Source organism: Schistocerca piceifrons, chromosome 1 (genome assembly GCF_021461385.2).
Source record: "Schistocerca piceifrons isolate TAMUIC-IGC-003096 chromosome 1, iqSchPice1.1, whole genome shotgun sequence".
Classification (NCBI taxonomy): domain Eukaryota; kingdom Metazoa; phylum Arthropoda; class Insecta; order Orthoptera; family Acrididae; genus Schistocerca; species Schistocerca piceifrons.
In genome coordinates, this window is record NC_060138.1 from 1,178,756,274 (window position 1) to 1,178,781,353 (window position 25,080).

The window sequence follows — 25,080 nt, forward strand, 5'->3', positions numbered from 1 at the left end:
GGATGTGTGTGATGTCCTTAGTTAAGTTTAAGTAGTTGTAAGTTCTAGGGGACAGATGACCTCAGATGTTAAGTCGCATAGTGCTCAGAGCCATTTTAACCATTCTACAAAGTATGAGACCCCTTGGTGCTAGGTCTGAACAATCCTTCGCACATTAATACACCAGAGAGTCGCCGGAGAAGGGCTTCTGGACCTTGTAAGAAGGTACTGTCTGGCAAAGCAAAGGAACTAAACAAGCAAAAAATGTGAAAGAGAGCTCTGTTAGGATGGCTACGACAAGGAGAACCCTCTGCGTAGTCGGCCGTTCCCTTCTAAACCAGAGATCTAAAATGTTCACCACAGCCACAGCTCTGCCACATTGAGACACGAATTCTTCTGCCGTGAAGGCACGTTTTCGTGTTGGGTGCAGCCAGTCTCCATGGACCTACCGTTTAGGCGCCATGTTCAGCCACTTTACCAGAGTGCTACAAGTTACAGGAGGTCTATTAGTACTTTTCTGTCAATCGTACAAACGGTTAATGATGCTGTTGCTCGCTAGTTGCGACAGTGACATCATCTGGAATTACGATCGCATCACTTAATTATTATGGTACCCAAGACCACAGACCGCTCTATGTAATTGCTAATGTAATCTGCCAGGCTCTACTGTAATGTGACACCAGTAGACAGTGTATGTCTCGCTTGACCTGAATTACGTGTTTAATTGAACAGTTTTGAACTTTGTCACGTAGTAAGTTGTTCTTGTTCAATCGTGTGAGGCTAATTATTAGTGTATTTGTGCTCGTCTTATAGATCACCTGTCCAAAAAGTTCGAAGGCTGATTTTATTCCTGATGTATAAGCGACGTCAGCGCAGTGACTATAGTGGCAGATCACGCTGACATTTGTAACCAACGAATGTGCATTGGATTGTCAGTTTTCAGCGGGCAGTTTTAAGTAATAGATGTGCGGCCGCTGCGTATCAACGTCGTATGGCCAGTCACAATGTAGCAACACCTCTAAATCAAGTTTCAAAAGGAAGGAAGATAAGACTTTAACGTCCCTTCGACAGCGAGGTCATCAGGTACGGAGGACAAGTTCGGATTACGAAAGGATGGGAAACGAAGTCAGCGGTTTCTTTTTCAAAGGAAGCACCGCGGTATTTGCCTAGAGCGATTTACAGAAATGATGGGAAATCTAAATCAGGATGGCCGGACAAGGATTTGAATCGTCGTCTTCCCGAGTGCGAGTCCAGTGTGCTAGTCAGTGTGCCACATCCCTCGGTTCAAGTGTCCAAGGCAATGCACAAAATGTTTTGAAGGAGACAAAAGCGCGTGCAAAATCTATTACGCAAACCTTGCATCTCGAACAAAAACGAATATGGACGCCTGCCACTACTTAACTGAAATGCAAAACGCGAACTATTCTTTTCAGGACAATATCATCACGGATGGACAGACTTGGTGTTATTAATACGAACCTACCACAGAACGAAACTGTGCAGAAGTTCACACGAAAGGCGAAAACTTTCACTAGTAAGAACGTTCAAGGCAATTTGATGCTACGGTAATTCCGTCTGTAGTCGACTCTTATAAAAGTTGGGTTGTGCTACCCCCTTCCGTCCTTCATCATCAAAGGTAATCTATTCCATCGTGATTATGAAGAAAAGGTCGAAACATACTTGTAACAGATGGCGAATTAGGTACTTTAAGCGCAGTCAGCACAAGTGGTAGGGTAGTTGGTGCTCGGTTCCAAGCCAATCAGCTGGGAATACGGTTTCATCATGTCACAAGCTGCACAAATCAGAGTACCTAGTGAACATAAAACAAAACGATAATCTATTCTGAAATGAATCGAATTATAATCGCCGGCCGAAGTGGCCGTGCGGTTCTAGGCGCTGCAGTCTTGAACCGCGAGACCGTTCGGTCGCAGGTTCGAATCCTGCCTCGGGCATGGATGTGTGTGATGTCCTTAGGTTAGTTAGGTTTAATTAGTTCTAAGTTCTAGGGGACTAATGACCTCAGCAGTTGAGTCCCATAGTGCTCAGAGCCATTTAAACCAATTATAATCCACTGCGTTTCCCCTAGGGCAGTGGTTCCCAACCTCATGGTAGTTATCTCCAGGGAGGTAAACTGTTATTTTCTGACGGGTAGTTATTCGGTTGGTGCGTAAGTTCGTGGCGATTCCGTTTTACACGTTGGTATTCCGGTTCCTATGTGTTTATTTATCGGTTGCCATTTATTGGTTGTAGTTGACAGTTGCTGCTTGAGTTTACATATTGTCTTTTTCTGATTTGGAGATAATGAGAGGAGCTGTGGCCGCTAGAAAATGAAATGCCATGTGGAGAAATCGAAACATTTTCCACACATTCTGATGAACCGAGTTCAGTAGAATGGTGACAGTAGCGGATGCATCCAGAAAATTTTTTGCCATGCATGAGAATAAAGGCACTGAACAGAGCACAGCAAGGAAATTGTTTTGATATTAGTGACTCTCCACGATCAGAAAGACATTCGGAGTTTGACGAAGATCGTTTAAACACATTAATCCACAAAGATCCACGACAGTACACACGAGAGCTGGCAAATATGAGGAACTAAGATAATTCCACCATCGTGAGAGATTTTCATGTAGTGGGGAAGGTTCAAACATTTGGTGTTTGGGCACCGCATACTCTAACCCAAAACCACAAAAATCACTGGGTGGCCACATGTGTGTCTTTAGACGCTCGTCAATTGGCTCGCGAACACCACAGACCATTCCTACCCTATATCATTATACTGGTGACGAGCAATGGCGTCTTTTATGCCAACATAAGGAAATGGAAGGAATAGTTGAGTCCAAACAAAGCAGCAACTCCATCTACAAACACCTGCACACATCCAAAAATGATAAATGGTTTGCACGTGGTGGAATAGCAACCATTCAGTGTATTACGAATTGTTTCCCCGAGGTGTAGCCATCACCGCTCACATTTATTGTGAACAAATGGGCCTTTCTGCCGGAGCAGTCCAAGAACAACGACCAGGAAGACTCCATGTTGTGACGCTACTCCACGAAAAATTCCGCACGCGTTCTGCTAGGCTGACAAAACACACTATACAGGAGTTGGATTGGGAAGCCATTCCGCACACACCTCTGTTCTCCTGATGGTTCAGATGGCTCTAAGCCCTATGTTACTTTACATCTGAGGTCATCAGTCCCCTGCACTTAGAACTACTAAAACCTAACTGACCTAAGAACAGCACGCACATTTATGCCCGAGGCAGGATTCGAACCTGCGACCGTATCAGCAGCGCGATTCCGGACTGAGGCGGCTTTAACCGCTCTGTCACAGCGGCCGGCTATTCTCCTGATCTTGTGGCCTCAGATTTTTACCTTCTCTATCGAAAAACCTTGAAGGAACTTTCCTTCCAGATAAAAATGCGCTCCGAACATGGATCAACAGGTTCTTCATCTGAAAATCATTTGATTTCTACAGTCGCGAAATCCAAAAGTTATCCCAGCGCTGGCACACTGTTGTTAATAGTGAATGAGAATATATTATTGATGACTAAGGTCTCTGTTATATGTACCTATTCTATTTATTAAATTTACGTAAAAATGCTACGAATTTCAGCACGAACCTTATACAAAAAGGTCCAATTATATTTCCATCGCGAATCTATATTATTTCTAAAAGCTCACTGTTATTATCACTATTTAGGAAGACTGTAACCGATTATAGGAATTAAAAATAATTACAATTTTTTTCATGATACTGGCGTAATGCGTGGCACAGTGTGGTGGACGTTACATCTTGTGGAACGAATGTATGAACAACATCTTCCACACACATTGTCCACCAACTAGAGACGTACATTGTACAATGGAATTGTAACAATAAAACTCCAGCCTACACATCACATATACTTAATATTTCGAGATAATGGATGTTCTTGACGACAATATCATGGAAATGGAAGAGGAGGGAAAAGAAGATGAAATGGGAGGTATGATACTGCGTGAAGAGTTTGACAGAGCACTGAAAGATCTAAGTCGATCAAGGCACCGGGAGTAGACAACATTTCATTAGAACTACTGATAGCTTTAGGAGAGCCAGCCCTGACAAAAATCTACCATCTAGTGAGCAAGATGTATGAGACAGGCGAAATATTGTCAGACTTCAAGAAGAATATAATAATTCCAATCCCAAAGAAAGCGGGTGCTGACAGATGTGAAAATCACCGAACTATTACTTTAATAAGCCACGGCTGCAAAATACTAACACGAATTCTTTACAGACGAATGGAAAAACTGGTAGAAGCCAACCTCGGGGAAGATCACTTTGGATTTTCCTAGAAATGTTGGAACACGTGAGGCAATACAGACCCTACGAATTATGTTAGAGAATAGATTAAGAAAAGGCAAGCCTACCTTTCAAGCATTTGTAGACTTAGAGAAAGCTTTTGACAATGTTGATTTGAATACTCTCTTTCATATTCTGAAGGTGGCAGGGGTAAAATACAGGAAGCGAAAGGCTATTTACAATTCGTATAGAAACTAGATGGCAATTATAAAAGTCGAGGTGCATGAAAGGGAAGCAGTTGTCGGGAAGGGAGTGAGACAGAGCTGTAGCCTATCCCCGTTGTTATTCAATCTGTATATTGAGCAAGCAATAAAGGAAACAAAAGAAACATTCGGAATTAATATCCATGGAGAAGAAATAAAAACTTTGAGGTTCGCCGATGACATTGTAATTCTGTCAGCAAAGGAACTGGAAAAGCAGCTAAACGGAATGGAGAGTGTCCGTAAAGCAGGATTTAAGATGAACATCAACAAGAGCAAAACGAGAATAATGGAATGTAGTCGAATTAAATCGGGTGATGCTGCGGGTACTAGATTAGGAAATGAGACGCTTAAAGTAGTAAATGAGTTTTACTATTTGGGGAGCAAAATAATTCACGAAGGCCGAAGTAGAGAGGATATAAAATGTAGACTGGCAATGGCAAGGAAAGCGTTTCTGAAGAAGAGAACTTTCTTAACATCGAGTAAAGATTTAAGTGTCAGGAAGTCGTTTCTGAAAGTATTTGTATGGAGTGTAGCCATGTATGGAAGTGAAACGTGGACAATAAATAGTTTAGACAAGAAGAGAATAGAAGCTTTCGAAATGTGGTGCTACAGAAGAATGCTGAAGATTAGGCGGGTAGATCACATAACTAATGAGGAGGTATTGAACAGAATTGGGAAGAAGAGAAATTTGTGGCCCAACTTGACTAGAAGGAGGGATCGGTTGGTAGGTCGTATTCTGAGGCATGAAGGGATCACCAATTTAGTATTGGAAGGCAGCGTGGAGGGTAAAAGTATTAGAGGTAGACCAAGACATGAATACACTAAACAGATTCAGAAGGGTATAGGTTGCAGTAGGTACTGGGAGATGAAGAAGCTTGCACAGGATAGAGTAGCATGGAGAGCTGCATCAAACCAGTCTCTACACTGAAGACCACAACAACAACAATGGATCACTTATGAAAATATTTTCCATTTTAAACCTCAATTTCCCTATGATGTTGGTGATTGGGAAACGGGAAGGGGTAATATCTAACATTTGACAGCACACATGGGTAATGATCTCACGAACTTTGGCAACTACTGCTCTTGGCGAACCGACTGCCGTTCGACGTCGCTTAACGTTATAGCTATGAGTCACGGCCGACATGTTCAGACGGTTAAGAGATCGTCTAGTCCTGCTCTACCTCCTGATCAGCCACAGCAACACTGTGTCACCAAACGTTCCGAAAATGGTAAGAAAATCCCTATCAGTGAAAAGAAAGCGGTGGTTGTGTTCCAGAGGACGCGAAGTTCCTGATGGGGCTCTGTTTCCGTTGACCCCGCGGAACAAAGGGTCTGGGGCGACCGTCCTGAGAACGGGCGTCGCCGGCAGCGAGTCGATTATTCAGATTGCGTGTAGGCCGGGTAACGGCCCGCCAGGGCTCCGTTAGGCGGACGGCGCCGCAAACACCCCGCCAGGGACCGACACCGGCGGACGTGAGGCGCCTTCTGCGCGGCCCGTGACGTCACGGCTCGTGTCGCCCGGTACACTCTCCGAGTACACTCTCTGCCAGAGGGAGCGTCCGCACAGTGCGGACTGTAAGATACGTATAGTACGGTAGTATGTTACCTTCCGCTCACATCCGAGAATCGGGGGATGATTACACTACACTCGTATGTATGCATCACCTTTAGCATCCCACTAGTCTTTGTTATCACTCGACTAGAATTTTACCCTGAATTCTACTTATGAAGCATCGATACCAGATCTTTCTTAATTTTCAAAATTCAGTCATCAGTTTTCTGACTGGTTTGATACGGCCCGCTGAAATTCATTTTCCTTTGCCAATCCCATCGTCTGGCTGCCTAGCACATAGCTTTCGCGATTGAAATTTTTCATCTCAGGTTTCCGATAGGTTAAGTATACACTCCTGGAAATTGAAATAAGAACACCGTGAATTCATTGTCCCAGGAAGGGGAAACTTTATTGACACATTCCTGGGGTCAGATACATCACATGATCACACTGACAGAACCACAGGCACATAGACACAGGCAACAGAGCATGCACAATGTCGGCACTAGTATAGTGTATATCCACCTTTCGCAGCAATGCAGGCTGCTATTCTCCCATGGAGACGATCGTAGAGATGCTGGATGTAGTCCTGTGGAACGGCTTGCCATGCCATTTCCACCTGGCGCCTCAGTTGGACCAGCGTTCGTGCTGGACGTGCAGACCGCGTGAGACGACGCTTCATCCAGTCCCAAACATGCTCAATGGGTGACAGATCCGGAGATCTTGCTGGCCAGGGTAGTTGACTTACACCTTCTAGAGCACGTTGGGTGGCACGGGATACATGCGGACGTGCATTGTCCTGTTTGAACAGCAAGTTCCCTTGCCGGTCTAGGAATGGTAGAACGATGGGTTCGATGACGGTTTGGATGTACCGTGCACTATTCAGTGTCCCCTCGACGATCACCAGTGGTGTACGGCCAGTGTAGGAGATCGCTCCCCACACCATGATGCTGGGTGTTGGCCCTGTGTGCCTCGGTCGTATGCAGTCCTGATTGTGGCGCTCACCTGCACGGCGCCAAACACGCATACGACCATCATTGGCACCAAGGCAGAAGCGACTCTCATCGCTGAAGACGACACGTCTCCATTCGTCCCTCCATTCACGCCTGTCGCGACACCACTGGAGGCGGGCTGCACGATGTTGGGGCGTGAGCGGAAGACGGCCTAACGGTGTGCGGGACCGTAGCCCAGCTTCATGGAGACGGTTGCGAATGGTCCTCGCCGATACCCCAGGAGCAACAGTGTCCCTAATTTGCTGGGAAGTGGCGGTGCGGTCCCCTACGGCACTGCGTAGGATCCTACGGTCTTGGCGTGCATCCGTGCGTCGCTGCGGTCCGGTCCCAGGTCGACGGGCACGTGCACCTTCCGCCGACCACTGGCGACAACATCGATGTACTGTGGAGACCTCACGCCCCACGTGTTGAGCAATTCGGCGGTACGTCCACCCGGCCTCCCGTATGCCCACTATACGCCCTCGCTCAAAGTCCGTCAACTGCGCATACGGTTCACGTCCACGCTGTCGCGGCATGCTACCAGTGTTAAAGAGTGCGATGGAGCTCCGTATGCCACGGCAAACTGGCTGACACTGACGGCGGCGGTGCACAAATGCTGCGCAGCTAGCGCCATTCGACGGCCAACACCGCGGTTCCTGGTGTGTCCGCTGTGCCGTGCGTGTGATCATTGCTTGTACAGCCCTCTCGCAGTGTCCGGAGCAAGTATGGTGGGTCTGACACACCGGTGTCAATGTGTTCTTTTTTCCATTTGCAGGAGTGTATATATATATATATATATATATATATATTATTATTATTATTATTCGTTACAGTCAACTTTGGACTACGCTAAGCATCAGTCATTTCTTGTGCTTTTTCTTGCGTTCTTCCCAGTACTTCTTCATTTTTTCTGAGTGGGCTTCTTTACGTTCTTGCGACCAGGTTGTTCCCGTCTTCTTTGATTGCGTTCGGTCTTTGAATCCCTGTATTTTGTTGATGGCATTCCTATATTCCATTCTGTTGTAAACTGTCTCTGGTATAATGTTCATTTCTGCAATGTCTTCTTTTACTTCTTTCAGCCAGTTAATTTGTGTCTTTCTGCTTTCCATGTATTCCAGGATTTTCTTTGCTGTTCTTTCTGGTGCCATTCTTTTGACATGCCCATAGAAACTCAGTCTTCTCTTTTTAAAGGATGTTGTCAGTTTTTCAATTTTCTCGTATAACTCTTTATTGGATCGCAATTTATAATCTTGTCCATCCTTTTTAGGTCCTAAGATCTTTCTCAGTATTTTTCTCTCTTTTATTTCCAATTTCTCCAACAGACGTTTTCTGTTCAGTGGGATGCATTCAATCGCACACAAACTTTCTGGTTTTATTACCGCATTGTAGTGCCTGAGCTTGGCATTGATGGAGATCGACTTTTTATTGTATACATTTCGGCATAGCTGGTATGCCGTTTCCATCTTTACGTTCTTATATATATATATATATATATATATTCTAAATTACTTATGTACGAGAAGCGCTCTATAAATGAGTCAACACATTTTTTTTCTGAAAGCAATTTTGTTTTATTCAGGATTCCAGTACACCAGATGTTTCCCTCCTTTTTGACTCTGAAACTATTTTTCTGCTTTCAATGAGATAGCCTGTGGTCACCTCACTGGGAGGGTCTCGACGCTCACACGGTACCACCATACGGATCGACGTCGGAGCCAATGTCTTACTGCATTAATAACATCGCCATCATTCACATATACGCCGCGCGCAGTGGGCGCGTGGTCACTGGCGCCATGTCACAATTTGCACCGCCCCTCCCTCCATAGGTTCGAGTCCTCCCTCTGGCATGGGTGTGTGTGTTGTTCTTAGCATAAGTTAGTTTAAGTAGTGTGTAAGTCTAGGATCAGAAGACGTCAGAGGTTTTGTCCCTTTGGAATTCACACACACACACACACACACACACACACACACACACAGACATCCACGTACTGCTTCCAGCAGAGTTCATCCTTCATTGGGTAAAACATATGGAGGATGCGCTGTAGGGTGGATCAGGATGAAGCCCAGACTTGAGTGAGGCCTCGGGTTGTCATGGAGAAGGAGAAGTTGCTTTTCTTTTTTTGTGGCGACGATCACTCTGAAGTCGTTTCTTTGTTTCCTGATGATCGCACAATACTCTCCATGGTCGAAACTTCCTGGCAAATTAAAATCGTGTGCCGGACCGAGACTAGAACTCGTGACCTTTGCCTTTCAGGGGCAAGTGCTCTACCAACTGAGCTACGCAAGCACAGCTTCAATTCTGCCCTTACATCGTTTGCAGAAGAGCTTCTGTTAAGTTTGCAAGTAGGAGACGAGGTACTGGCAGAATTGAAGCTGTGAGGACGGGTCTTGAGTCGTGCTTGGTTAACTCTGTTGGTAGAGCACTTTCTCGCGTAAGGCAAGGGTCCCGAGTTCGAGTCTCGGTGCGGCATACAGTTTTAATCTGCCAGGAAATTTCATATCAGCGCACACTCCGCTGCAGAGTGAAAATCTCATTCTGGACTCTCCATGGTTGATTGCTGTACCATAAGGGAGGACATCAAAGTAAATCCATTAGAGTTCCAGAAGGCGGTCTCCATGACTTTACCGGCTCGGAATGCAGCATGGAACTTTATCGTCAGAGGAGTGGTCGTACGGCCCCACTCAACGGAGTGTCACTCAGTTTCCAGTTCGAAGTGATGAATCCATGTTTCATGGCCTGTGGCTGTGTTGGACAAAATATTGTCACGATCAGCCTCGTAGCCCGCAAGCATAAATAGTCCGCCCTTTCTGTTTATGGTTTTGTGTTAGGTGACGAGGAACGCAGCGGGCACACACCTTTGAGTACATCAACTAGTAGTCGAGCGTGTCGGTACTACCAACACGAACGTCCAATGGAGCAGTGAAGTGTTTTACTGTAGTCAGCCGATGGCCTTGAATGAGAGTGTCCGCACGGTCCAATATTTCAGAGTCACAACTGTGTGCCAGCGGCCGACTCCCGGAGGATGGGATAAGTCTGAGCGACCCTGATGCCATGATGACAGACACCTCGCCCAACGACTCACCGTGATTTTGTTCATTGCCAGGTCTCCTCAGGCATTCGGAAAGCGCCTATAAATATCTGCTATGCTCTGGTTTTGCACCAAAAGAAACTCAGTGCAGCTCTCTCCAATTAACGCATGATAGCTACATGCTTGGAAAGCACGTCCGTTAGAGATTCAATTTTGAAGGTTACATATAACGTCACCAGCAATCGGAACTTCATGAAACTATTGGGGCTGTAGCAGGAATATTCCACGATGTCTAATAACATATTCTGCATTTTTCCAACCGAAATTAGTAGAAAAAGAATGCATTGCGTTACTTAGGGAAAGCTCGTAATAATAGAATGGAAATGTTAATTATGAAATAATCAAGATAGTTTTAATGATTTTTCATTTTTAATCACTAATCAAATAAAATTTTGTTTATCTGCAAGTATAGAGTGAATTGTTGCTAGCGAGACAGGCAGATCGGCCAGACCAGGATCGAGTTTACACAGCGAATTAGCGAACTTGTTTTCCGCACCACCCAATATGAGCGTAGTTTTCAGGCGGTTTCCCGTGCCCGTTTAGGCAAATGTGCTAGTCCCCTATCTCGTCTTCAGAAAATACGACATAGAGATAGCTAAAATACGATCACGTACACGAGAATGTTTACGTGATCACAGGCAGGTGGTGTACATGATTTCCCTGCCTGACGTAAGCAAGGAGTGCGGACGTAGGAATTGCTTCCGGGCGAGTAGTTAAATACGAGTAAAAGGCATTTGGCAAAACTTGAGTACAGTGGTCCCCGTACTAGACGGGATTAGCACTGAATAAAAGCAGAAAAGGGGAATCTAATGAAAATAAATTTGCTGTAGAATTGTTAAATGTTAACTGGTAAATGAATAAAAATGACCTCCAACAATAATTCTGTTCTGTCTCTAGAAAAGAGCATTATAAGAATGTAATTTTCTGTTTGAGGTTTAGCGTTTTAGATCGTAATTTAAATTTTTTTGGTGCGATGACTAATTAAAAGTAAAAATACTATTTTTATTAAAAACTACGATTGAAAGATTGATAGATAACATTTATATTTGATAAAAAATATAGAATTTAAATAAACATATAAAATAACAGCTGCCGAAAATCAAATCTAAGACTTCGAAATATCTATGTAGGACGCACTCTGTTAAGATACTGCATACATTGTACATTCTGCAGCTCGCGGATGTTCCAAAGGCGATATGTTGAGGAATCTTCCAGACGTTAGTTTGCTGCTGACTCTCATATCCAGTGAGTATGAAGAAACAGTCCTTGCAAAGCATAAAGCGAAGTTACCGGCAGCTACGTAATGTGCTAAGCAAATACACTGAAGAGCCGAAGAAACTGGTACATCTGCCTAATATCATCTAGGGACCCCGCGAGCACGCAGAAGTACGGCAACACGACGTGGCATGTAGTCGATTAATGTCTGAAGTAGTGCTTGAGGGAAATGACAACATGAATCCTGCAAGGCGGTCCATGAATCCGTAACAGTACGAGGGGTTGGAGATTTCTTCTTAACAGCACGTTGCAAGGCTTCCCAGATATGCTCAACAATCTTTGTGTTGGGGAGTTTGATGGCAAGCGGAAGTGTTGAAACTCATAATAGCGTTCCAGGTGCCACTCTGTAGTAATTCTGGACGTATGGGATGCCACATAGTCCTGCGCAGTTGCCCAAGTCCATCGGAATGCACAATGGAAATGAACGGATGCAGGTGACCAGACAGGATGCTTACGTACGCGTCACCTGTCAGAGTCGTGTCTAGACGTATCAGGGGTCCCATATCACACCAACTGCACACGCCCCACATCATTACAGAGCCTCCACCAGCTTGAGCATTCACCTAATCACATGCAGGGTCCATGGATTCAATGGATTCATGACGTGTCTCCATACCCGTACACGTCTATTTACTCGGTACAATTTGAAACGAGGCTCTTCAGACCAGGCAAAATTTTTCCAGTCATTTACCGTCCAGTGTCGACGATCATGGGCCCAGGCTAGGAATAAAGCCTTATGTTGTGAAGACATCGGGGTAAACGAGTGGGCCTTCGTCTCCGAAAGCCAATATCGATGATGTTTTGTTGAATGTTTCGCACGCTGACACTTGTTGATCGCCCAGCATTCAATTTGCAGCAATTTGCGGAAGAGTTGCACTTTGTCACGTTGAACGTTTCCCTCCAGTCGTCATTGATTCCGTGCTTGCATGATCTTTTTACGGTCACAATGTCGGAGATCTGATGTTTTACAGGATTCCTGATATTCATGGTCGTACGGAAAAATACCCACTTCATCACTACCTCGGCGATGCTGTGCCCCATCGCTCGCGCGCGACTGTAGCACCACGTTCAACCTCTACTTTCAAACTCCCCTAAATCTTGATAACCTGCCACTGTAGCAGCAGTAACCGATCTAACAACTCTACCAGACAATTGTTGTCTTATACAGGCGTTGCCGAGCGCAGCACCGTATTCTGTCTGTTTACATATCTTTTTATTTGAAGAAGCATGTCAATACCGGTTTGTTTTCCGCTTCACTGACGCTTTACTTCCTCTCAAAATCAAAAAAATTAAGTACGATGTTCTTGAAGCCAGGGAAACTCACAAGAGGGAGTACCGATAACAAGTCAAAAAATCTAATTATTGTTGTTCAGAGCAGGGCTTATCTCTTCGACACGTATTCGATGCAACTGTAAAATTCATGGAATCATATAGCCAATAACTATACTGTCACGTGAAATACATGCCCATGAGATTTGTTCGGACGTGAATGACCTGTGTTGAGTCTACGTTATTTTTAAGTTTAATGGAATCATATAGCCAATAACTTTACTGTCGCGTGAAATACATGCCCATGAGTTCTGTTCGGCCATGAATGACTTGTGTTGAACCTTCGTTATTTTTAAGTTAAGTTTTTCGCTATCCTTTATGCTTGTTGGTTATTTCGCGTACTTCCTGTAAATTGTATGTATTTTATTCCTATGCCTATGTATACTTATTTGCTAACCAGACTACGCCTGTAACTTAGATGGAAGTACCTGAGGATGCGGTTTCCACACCAAACTAACAGTGAACATAGATACCGGAAAACAGGATAATACTTTGTCAGCTACGATTTTGAAAAATTGCCTGATTTTTTAATCTTAGTGCAATCATCCTATCGTTCCTTCTAGCCAATATTTTTAACGCGTTCTTCTCCTTACCAATAATGCGGAGAATCACCTTATTTCTTACTTTATCAGTCCTTTTAATTTTCGGCATTCATCAGCAAAACCACATCTGAAATGTGTAAGTAGGCTGTTTATATTTTCTTATTGGCAAAGTTATGTAGCGCTCTATGTGAAAATGAATTCACAGGCTGTGCTGTGTGCAGTCTGTGGCTGCTTTACATTGTTGTAATACTCGCCATTGTAGTGTTGGGCAGCGGCAGCTGGATGTGAACAGCGCGTAGCGTTGCGCAGTTGGAGGTGAGCCGCCAGCAGTGGTGAATGTGTGGAGAGAGATGGCGGAGATTTGTAATTTGTCATGACCTGATATATATATTAAGACTTGTGATGATATTAAGGTAAATACATTGTTCTCTATTAATATCTTTCATTTGCTAACTATCCCTATCAGTAGTTAGTGCCTTCCATAGTTTGAATCTTTTATTTAGCTGGCAGTAGTGGCGCTCGCTGTATTGCAGTAGCTTGAGCAGCGAAGATTTTTGTGAGGTAAGTGATTTGTGAGAGGTATAGTTTAATGTTAGTCAGGGCCATTCTTTTGCAGGGATCTTTGATAGTCAGATTGCGTTGCGCTAAAAATATTGTGTGTCAGTTTAAGCACAGTCATGCATAAATAGTACAAAAGGGGACGTTTCATATGTCGACCCTTAGCCTAGGATACCTCACTGGAATCTTCTGATTTTTTTCTTGTAGTTTGTGCAATTAGTGTAGATTTTGTTTATTGCTAGCGCGTAATTATAGAGAGAATTTCCTTTGTAGTTGCAGTCTTTCATTGTAGTACAGTAAAACAGTTGTAGCATGCATGCAGTTTTACACCAAGTATTTCTCAGCAGCGCGTGCAATTAACTAGATATTTTTTCAGTGTTATGTTAATGTGTTCTCTTATTTTTGCTCTTCAAATTGTGCTTTTCTGTGTTGTCGTGTGAAATATTGTGACAATAATGGCGTGTGAAAAACGTAATACTAGGCTCCAAAGTAAACTGAGAAATGACAGTGAAGATGAAAGCAGTGTGTTAGCGCCGCAGAGTAATGAATTAACAGACATTCAAAGTAGTAATTTGGTAACTGTGCATAGGGAAATGGAGCGGGCGGCAAACAATGGCGTGGACAGTGAAACAATTAGTGAAGAGCGACGCATTATCGAACGATCGGTCGGCAACAGCTCGCCTCAGGAATCCGAAATGACAGGAAACAATCTCGCAAATACTGTAGATTCAGGTTTTGGTTCCTCACCGTTTTCTCAAATAAGTCAAGACACATTTTCTGCTTGTCAAAATGTGAATGTTGCCGGTGCAAATTCACTGCCGAAAAGCACTGAGGAACATGTTCCAGACACCAGTGCATTGTTATTACAATTAATACAGCAAATGGGACAAACACAGCAAAAGCTTCAAAAGTTAGACACAATGGAACAAAATCTTCGAAGTTAGACACAGTGGAGCAAAATCTCAAAAAGTTAGACACAGTGGAACAAAATCTTAAAAAGTTAGACTCATTGGAACAAACTCTTGAACAAACACGTGAAGACTTAACTACTGAGTTACATAACATTGAATCGAAATGTCAAAAAGTCTGTAATGACGTAAAAACACAAATTTGTGAGCATTTTCAACCTATTTTTTCGCGGCATGAAAATGCATTACAGAATCACGAAGCAGCCATAAAAGAACTGCAAATTATTGTTCATGAAAATCATGAGACCTTGCAAGCTAAATTTGACTCAGTTGCATCTACCGATTCGGTTACGCAACTTGCAAAAACTCAGGATAACTTAAAGGACACAGTAGATTCGATTTCAACACAAATGGACACTCTGAAACTTGGTTCAGAAAAACACACTGAGGAAATGTGTTCATTATCAGAGAAAGTAGTTCAACTTTCAGATCAGCTAAATAATTTATCTACGAAGGTAGATGATAATCTGAATGACGCAAAACCGGTAGTCTTTAATGACACAGAACAGAGCGAACAAATTAGGAAACTGAAACAAAATCTGAATCAAATTGATACGCAACACCAAAGAGAAATCCGGGAAGTACAAGATCAGCTGACACAGGTAATACAAGAATTACGTATTTCAGAAGACACTCGCGCTCCAACACGGGAAGAGGAACTTAGAAATACGCAAAAGCCACAAAATAATAACACAGGGCATTTCGGTAATTATGAAAGAAATTGGCAAGGTACACCGAATTTTGAGATGGAACCGCCGACACGACGTAACTATGACCGAGATGCTACTCGCAGACACGATGATTTTGACTATAAGCTGTTCATTACTACACGTAAATTCAAAACGTTTAAGAATTCTGCCAACAACATTCATCCACAAGCGTGGCTCCATCAATTCTCTCATAGTTTCCCTCCCAACTGGTCATTGGAGCACAGGTTAGAATTTATGTGTGGCTACTTAGAGAATGAACCAGGTGTAAGAATGCGATCGGTCATTCACGATTGTCACAGTGAAGGAGATTTTTATCATGCCTTCCTCTCAGCGTATTGGTCTCAAGCTACACAAGACCGTGTAAAACATAGCATCATGATGATGAAACACTTTGAACAATCTGAATTTTACAGTCTTGTCAAATATTTTGAAGACATGTTGCATAAGAATCAATATCTATCAAACCCATACAGCCCCTCAGAACTCATCCGCATTTGCTTACTCAAATTGCCTGAACATTTACGACATATTATTTTAGCAGGACGCTGCAAAGATGACATTGAAGCATTTCAGGGTCTGTTACAAGAACTGGAAATTGACACTGACAATCGGGGAACGCGGAAACAGGAGCACAACAATTACAGGTCACATCTGTCACAATTCCACGATGAAAGAAATAATAACTGGACACGACAAGGCTATTCTCACAACACATATCGTGACCAAAACAGACACCACCCGTATGACAACCGTTGGCAGAGTAGTAATAATTACAGGGAAAGATCACCTCTCCACAGTAATGACTATCACAGAGACAATCAGAGAAACAGACAATATGGGAACCAAAATAATTATTATCAAGGGAGACAGAATAACTTCAGACGCAACGGTCCAGCGCGCAGTTACGATTCAGGGAGAAATTCTCCACCACGTGACCGACAAGAAAGATACTATCAAATCTACCGACATGACGACAGACGATATGATCGTAACGACAGACCTGAATTGCATCAGAACTGGCGAGATTTAAACAGAGCTGGGCCCTCTCGGCAAGGCGAATTTGTAGAAGTTAGGTCTCCTAATCCCAATAACAACGCGCGCCAACAAAGAGACAGACAATGACTCGCACCGCAGGCAGCTGCGTGCGCTGGCTGGCTCAGAGAAAAATAACATAGACGCTAACCTTGAGAAAAATTCCAGTATTCTTTACCGACGTATACGACATGATAATTCCGTTGAAGCTCGAGCTTGCATAGTAGGAAGAGTAAAGGCTTGCACCACATTTCACATGTAAAACCGTTTATTGAAAGATAATCAGCTTTTTAACTTTGTCATTGCCATAAAACTTTTCACTTTACATTACTAGTATGCTTGTCAGACTTAGAATCTGTTAACGTGCAACAATGTTTGAAGTTAAATATCCAATCAAGAACCAAGAGAACTTATTTAAACAGAAATGACGAATGCATTGTTATAGTAAACAGACGTTACAGTGTTATTGTGTGTGTACATTCTTGCTTGTTTGTTGCACGATTACGTAACGACTATAAGGCTCACATACATAGAGCATTTACCAGTACTGCTAATGAGATTTTAATGCAACATTTTGGTTTATTTGAAAATACATTCCGGATTTAAAGTACTTTCTGTGAGATACCAGATGAGACAATAGTTAGTTTATGTGACAGCTACACGATTTTATCACGACGCTACTAATGAGTGACAATTTACAATGTTGATTTTGCGGTGTTTCTGTTTTATATCTGCACAGTTTTTCTGTATTATTCTGGAAAGTAAAACATGTTTTAGTAGTAACTTTTATGGTATAGCTACAAGGAGACAGCCTTTTCTGTAGCACAGCAATACGTTACAGCACAGTACTTTCTTCATCACGGCAATAAGCGTAATAAGTATGATATCTATACGCAAAGCATTTCACTTTGTTTATCATGAGGTCAGTACATTGACTTCTGCAGAACTTAGCTTTCGGAGGACGATAACTACGACACTTCCACAGAGATTATGTTGCAACAAGACGCACATTTAGCGCTACAGGACACGTATTTGAGTGATCAATTTTGTACTAAAAACATTTATTTTCAAAGATATTTGAAACACAATGATACAAAGTTTTTCCGTGATACATTTCATTCCATTGCAATAATCTGTAGCACCTGAGGGTATAATTACATTAATCCTCAGGGGGGTACATGCTTACTTTGTGTACCATGTGTGTGGCAACCACAAGGAACCCTAGCTAATATGGTATTTGCTTATACAACTTTACACATCGGTACCATATTTCTCTAACACACAATTTACACAGCTATCTGATCATTTAACTGAGAGAGACAAACATTTATTTTTACTACATCAGTGACACATGTTTACATAATTACACCGTTGGATAACTTCACACTTACGAAATTGTATTTTGTCTGTACTGTGTGAACTCTTCATACTTTTTTGGAACCATTGTGATACTATGAGAGCTTTGAATGATGTATTTGGTAAAGGGATTATGATTTTTAAAGTACGTTTGAGGCAGATGACACTTTTGACATGAGCAGAGAATTTTTTTAATTATTGGAGGAAGCTACGACGATTTTGAGATTTGACCGAGGTGTTATGATGTTATTTTTACGACGACGATGTGTATTATGCTGCTGAGGTATGTTTACGATTAATAGGCTGAGGCTATATGAGTTATTTGATTATGCTTCATATTTATAATGACGAAATATTGACGAGTGTCGATGGATACGTATATGTGCAATAAGGTAAGGAGTAATGAATAGTGGGTAGGGACTCTTGACTTGTGAAAAAGGATGTTGGAAACCAAGAATCGTACTTTAAGAGTTATGACATGTGTGAATCATGTGTGAATGTATCACAATGCCACTGAACATTTTTTGGACACTGTTATATTCATAGGATTTTGTTTCTACAGATTTGCAACGCTAATTCTTGACCTGTGCAATATTTTTATGTGAGGCTGTCACTGTAGCGGTAAATATTTCCGTAAGAAAGTTAAGTGACCACCTGCACGTAATGCGTCGCGGGCACCCAGCTGTGTCAGACGCCTGGAGAAAAAGCCATTATTGCGAGCCCTTTTCAGCGGCACAGGTAGAAAAAAAAGGGGACGTGGGACGTGTCAAACACCTGGAGAACAAGCCATTAAGGTGTGCCTTTCATCGCTAATGCGACACCCTCGTTACTTGAAAACATATGATTACTCGCACTTTGTGCTAATTACTGAAATGCTTATGAATTGATGGGAAATATTCGTACATCTGCACACCTGATTACGACAAGCGTCTTTCTACGAGAGTTGAGAGAATTTCTACTAACTTATGAAATGTCACATGACTATTGAATGATATTTTTATGCTTTGGTTTGCGTAACTGCTTATTTCATTTGATACCTGTTTTTTAGCTGTGTTGCAGCATTGCTTTTATAAAATGAGATGCATTTGCTAATGTGAACACTTTCTGTCAACAGATCTATTAAATAATTATTTTATGATCCACATTCTTTAAAAAAAATGAGCACTTGGAAAGGAAAGAACAATAAGAAGGAACTAATAACAGTAACACATAATTTTCTTTTCAAGTACTTGGTAATTTCTTTTGCAGAATAAATTGTGATGCATCACTCTAATGTTAAGATGTGACATAGGTATTAGACATGGCCATTTTAGTGTAATATTTTTTCTGCTTGCGCTATGTCATGTTTAGGTATAAGTTGCTGCTGTTTGCCAGGCATAGTGTTATTGAATTTGACTTTTGCTCATTTATGCTGCTAGCTTTGCCAATTTGCATTTTTTGCATTGCTGTTTATAATAATTGTTTTACGTGCTGCTGCATTGCCTCGTCCCTTAGTTTAGCATCTGAGCTCAGTAGATTTAAGTTAGCTTAAGAGGGGTAGACTATATAAGAAACTGACTATGGAGAGTAGGTAAAGAATGCGTTGCGAAGTTATATGAAACAGACTTGGGCCAAAATGAGTATTGTGCACTGAGAAATAATTATATTGAAAAAAATATGAATAGAATACAGAAAGCAGGTATAGATAGGACTTTTTGGGAATAATGTTGAATGAAGGGAGATCTCCAAGAAGTAAAGAAAGTTTTGTTTGCAAAATACTGCAGTACAACAAACCCTGTCCTTTCCTTTTGTGTTATCCCACTATATGTTTGTGTACCCTTGTGTATTTGTTTTCTTCCTGTCTCTGTGTAGTTTCATAGAATTTTTTCTTCTTTTAATATTAAGTTACATTCACTATGATGAGGAATACTGTTATCCTCGAATACAATTGGCATTAATAATATGTTATTTACTTTGTAAAGATGTTAGACATTATTATTTCCGTTCTGTTTAATGCTCATGTGTGAAGTTGATGTTTCAAAAGTTATTGTGATTTTTATGTATGTACTCATGTCATAATTCCACTGATGTATATGTTATTTCGATTCTTTTGTAAAGCCTGTACTACAAATGTTATCTGTATTGTTATATTCTTTAATGATGTATTCTGTACCTTTGTTATTGTATTCTCATGTTATAAAATTGTAATTGACACCAGTTTATCAAACTAAGTAACTTGTAAGCATTCATTTCACTGCACACATTTCTGTTGGTCATAGTATATGGACAATATGTGAGAAGTAGGGACTGATAGTGTTTGCACGTGTGTTAATGATTCAGCAAGGGACTGGATAACAGCATTGCTGGATCTAAGGACAATTTCAAAAACTTTGTGAGTGCACAAGTGGTGGTTTATGGACTTGCTATATTATCCGCAAGACTCTTCAACGGTGATTGTGCACCTGCACAGTCACAACAGATGGCTGCTGGTCATCTCTACCAGGACTACAGTGGGTCTGCTCTGTGATGACCTAACTACCAATATTCTTCAAAACGTCGACTGACTCTGCTGTGGGTTTACTCTGTTGTGCCCATTACCTGTCAGCATGTCAAGAGTCAGCACTGTCTTTCCGTTGGAAGGACAACACTACTTCTTCAAGACTGCATGGAAATCCACTACTTCCGTGTGCATTTTCTTCTACTGCTCAGACTTTGAGAAAAACACTACTATTTTACCGTAATGAACGATCAAGACTGCCTTTATGGACTGTGAGAAATTTTTAGCTTTTGACCAACGTAGTATCAATAAGTATGTGCATTGGATATCTTTGTTAGTGTAATTATGAAAAATTTTATCAAATCATTATTGGCCACTGGCCAAAAACATTTGTAAAATTTTTTGTGGGGAGCATGGGGGCTATGTAAGTAGGCTGTTTATATTTTCTTATTGGCAAAGTTATGTAGCGCTCTATGTGAAAATGAATTCACAGGCTGTGCTGTGTGCAGTCTGTGGCTGCTTTACATTGTTGTAATACTCGCCATTGTAGTGTTGGGCAGCGGCAGCTGGATGTGAACAGCGCGTAGCGTTGCGCAGTTGGAGGTGAGCCGCCAGCAGTGGTGAATGTGTGGAGAGAGATGGCGGAGATTTGTAATTTGTCATGACCTGATATATATATTAAGACTTGTGATGATATTAAGGTAAATACATTGTTTGTTCTCTATTAATATCTTTCATTTGCTAACTATCCCTATCAGTAGTTAGTGCCTTCCATAGTTTGAATCTTTTATTTAGCTGGCAGTAGTGGCGCTCGCTGTATTGCAGTAGCTTGAGCAGCGAAGATTTTTGTGAGGTAAGTGATTTGTGAGAGGTATAGTTTAATGTTAGTCAGGGCCATTCTTTTGCAGGGATCTTTGATAGTCAGATTGCGTTGCGCTAAAAATATTGTGTGTCAGTTTAAGCACAGTCATGCATAAATAGTACAAAAAAGGGGACGTTTCAAATGTTTGGATTCTTTCTTGGTTTTTCCATAGTAAGTGATTTCCTTTCATACAATGTTGTGCACCACACTTACATACTCGTACGTTCCTTCTCTTCTGTATTTTGTTTGTTCGCGTCAGTTTATATCCTCGCCGTAAATGGGGAGATCAGTCTGTCAACTTCCGGCAATTTCATAACCTGTTGAAATATTGAGTTTCGAAAAGTTTACGGCGTTACCTATGTTCGGATGCTACTAATATGTCTGAAGCCCTATTCGGTATAGTATCGGATACTTTACAAAGAAACTTGCGGATATCATCAACAAAGAATGGCGATACGATGGACGCCATTAATTTCAGGTCTCTCGTCGGAAAGTGCACTTTTGTTGTCCAAGGTAAATACCTCATAGCTCAGCATTTATTTTCGAATCGACTGATCGAACTCGCATCTGCAACTGATTGCACATCACAAACATCAAAGCACTAAAGAGCTACAAGACCTACCACAACATTAACTGTCTGGAACCACGCGACCGCTACGGTCGCAGGTTCGAGTCCTGCCTCGGTCGTGGATGTGTGTGATGTCCTTAGGTTAATTGGGTTTACGTAGTTCTAAGTTTTAGGGGACTGATGTCCTTAGAAGTTAAGTCCCATAGTGCTCAGAGCCATTTGAACCACAAAATTAACTCACTTTCACCTTTCGGTGTCTGCACAAAGCATGTTTAAAGACATCATTCTCCCACCACTTTAAAGCATCTGACGTTATTAAATAAAGTATTAAGAACGTATATGACAACAGAATAAAGTGTAACTAAATTCCCTTTATAAACGTTGAGCACATGTTCCTTTCATGAAAACCAGAAAATATGCCTGGTAAACATGCCTCTAAAATGTATGAATGCAGTCTCGAGGCCATAACATTGAATAAAATGTTCTCGGGTTTCCAACCGCGTCAATTGGTTAAAACTACACGAGCTTTTGGCCAAGCACTCCTTGGCCGTTGCCATGTGATATGACTGCCAGTGGGCTGTTGGTGCGCCCTTATATACGCTAGCTGCCGGCTGTGACGTCACTGGTGCCACTGGTGCCACCGACACCCTGAATAGAGACCTTGGCTTACAGCTCAGCGCTGCGTGGGATCCAGCGATCGCGCGGTTGAAGAGGGCACGTCGAACGCCGACTCAAAACAAGCCCATATATGGCAATGTCACGGGCACCAGTGACGTCACAGCTGGCAGCTAGCGTATATAAGGGCGCACCAACAGCCCACTGGCAGTCATAACAGTTGATAATGGCGAAGGAGTGCTTGGCCGAATGCTCGTGTAGTTTTAATCAATTGACGCGGTTGGAAACCCGAGAACATTTTATTCATTGCCTTTAAAATGGATACCATAAGAGCTATGAGCAGTTGTTCATATTTTGTACTGCAAGCTCCTTGTTTTCCATTCTTCTGGAAGAGGTAGTATGGAGGAAAATGACAAAAGAGGCTATTAAACATGGGCACTAAAATGCACACTTTAAGAGCCCATCTTCGCTGCTGGGAAACATCTTTTCAATTCAAAAAGTGCTATATCAGTATTAGATTACACGAATTTTTCTGTAGAATATGAAATCTGTAGTAATGTGCCCAGAAAGAAATTTTCACTGTGGAAGGGAATGTGTGCTCATATGAAATTCCTGGCAGATTAAAATTACGGGCCACGCCGATACTCCAACTTGGGAGCTTTGCTTTCTGGGAGCAAGTGCTCCACTGACTGAGCAACCCACATACTACTCAAGAGACTACCTCCTCTCCTACCTTCCGAATTTCACAGAAGCTCTCCTGCGAACCTTGCAGAACTAACAAAAATGGCTCTGAGCACTATGGGACTTAACTGCTACGGTCATCAGTCCCCTAGAACTTAGAACTACTTAAACCTAACTAACCTAAGGACAGCACACAACACCCAGCCATCACGAGGCAGAGAAAATCCCTGACCCCGCAGGGAATCGAACCCGGGAACCCGGGCGTGGGAAGCGAGAACGCTACCGCACGACCACGAGATGCGGGCGCAGAACTAACACTCCAGGAAGAAAAGATATTGCAGAGACATGGCTTAGCCACAGCCTGGGGGATGTTCCCAGAATGAAATTTTCACTTTGCGGCGGAGTGTGCACTGATATGAAACTTCCTGGCAAATTAAAACTGTGTAGTGGACCGAGACTCGAACTCGGGACCTTTGCCTTTCGTGGGCAAGTGCTCCACTCATCACCTACGTACTGTTTCCCCTTCATTGGGCCAAACAGAAGGAGGTCTGAATGTGCGAGATCCGTATTATAGCGCAGATCAGGAAGACGAGTCTAATGAAGATTGTGAGCTCCTCTATGGTGCGCAGACTTTTGTGAGACGTTGTACTGTCATGGAGAACACAAACTTTGTTCGCATTTCTGAGGTGACGAACTCGCTCAAGTTGTTTCTTCTCTGTCCTGAGGGTAGCACAATACTCTTCCGAGCTGATCGTTGCACAGTGACAGAGGACATCAAAGAGAATAGCCGCTTTAGCGTCGCTGATGACCGTCACCGTGAGTTTATTGGCTGAGGGTGCGGCTTTGAAAATCTTCTTCGGAGGAGAGGTGGTGTGGTGCCACTCCATGGATGGCCGTTTTGTTTCCGGTTCGAAGGGATCAACCCATTTTTCATCACCTGTGAAGAAGTCCGACAAAAGATTGTCACGATCCGCCTCGTAACGCGCAAGCAAGCGTTGCTCTTTATCGTCTTCTTTTCGGCAACGAGGTATCCAGCTGGCACATACCTTTGAACACCCCAAAAGGTGGAAGTTTGTCAACAGAGATGTCCAGCTGAGCAGCGAGTTGTTTAATTGTGAGCCGTCGATCACCTGCAATGAGAGTGTCCGCACGTTCAACAATTGCAGTAGTCACATCTGTGGACGGCCAGCTGTCAAGCAGGAGATCGTACTGGTCCCACAAAACTCGTTGATATGAGACAGATGCCTCTCCCAATGACTCACCGTATTTTTGTTCACTGCCAGGTCTCCGTAGACATTCTGAAAGCGCCTATGAATATCTCGGATACCCTGCTTTTCCGCCAAAAGAAACTGAGTGACAACTCTCTGCAGTGAACGCACCTCCGTTATAGATGTCACTTTGAAGGCTACGTATAGCGCCGCCACCTAACGGAACTTCATGAAATTATAGGGGCTGAAGTGATAATATTCAACAAAAACCAACAATGGCAAAAAAACTTCACATTTTTTTCTGCCGAAATTCCCCGGGAAAAATGTATTGCGTTACTTATGTCCGTCGTATTTTGCACAAACCAGAAGCAGAGGGACCTATTAAGAAAAACGAGCAATTAAGAGATCAATATACTCCATCTCTGATTATGTAGCTCTCTACCTTGTTACTGTGCTCTCGAGAACGTTTAGAGTGAATAATATAGGGAGCATAAAAGAAGGTTACATAGATCTAAAAGGAAAGCTTTAAGTCTCAAGAAGAGTTGAAAGTAATCGAAGGTACAACCAGTATCTTAAGAAATTCTGCGATTGAATTGTGAGTGCAGCTGACAGGATTAGAAGAAGTAGGAAGAAAAGGAAGTAATACAGGGTGATTCAAAAAGAATACCACAACTTTAAAAATGTGTATTTAATGAAAGAAACATAATATAACCTTCTGTTATACATTATTACAAA